Source organism: Globicephala melas, chromosome 13, assembly GCF_963455315.2.
Source record: "Globicephala melas chromosome 13, mGloMel1.2, whole genome shotgun sequence".
Lineage (NCBI taxonomy): Eukaryota > Metazoa > Chordata > Mammalia > Artiodactyla > Delphinidae > Globicephala > Globicephala melas.
Genome location: NC_083326.1, coordinates 65,493,909 through 65,494,114, shown reverse-complemented (window position 1 = coordinate 65,494,114; position 206 = coordinate 65,493,909).

The window sequence follows — 206 nt, the reverse complement described above, 5'->3', positions numbered from 1 at the left end:
GAAAATTTTTTTCAGGGAGGAGGAAATGAACTACTTTGATAAATGCTGCCAATAAATCAAATAAAATAAAAACTAAAAATTGACCATTGAGTTAAACATTGTGGAATTCATTAGTGATCTTGACAAGAGTGGATTTAAAAGAAAACAAGAGACTTGGAGATAACAAGTATGGCCAACTCTGTAGAAGTTTTCCTATAACTAGCAAG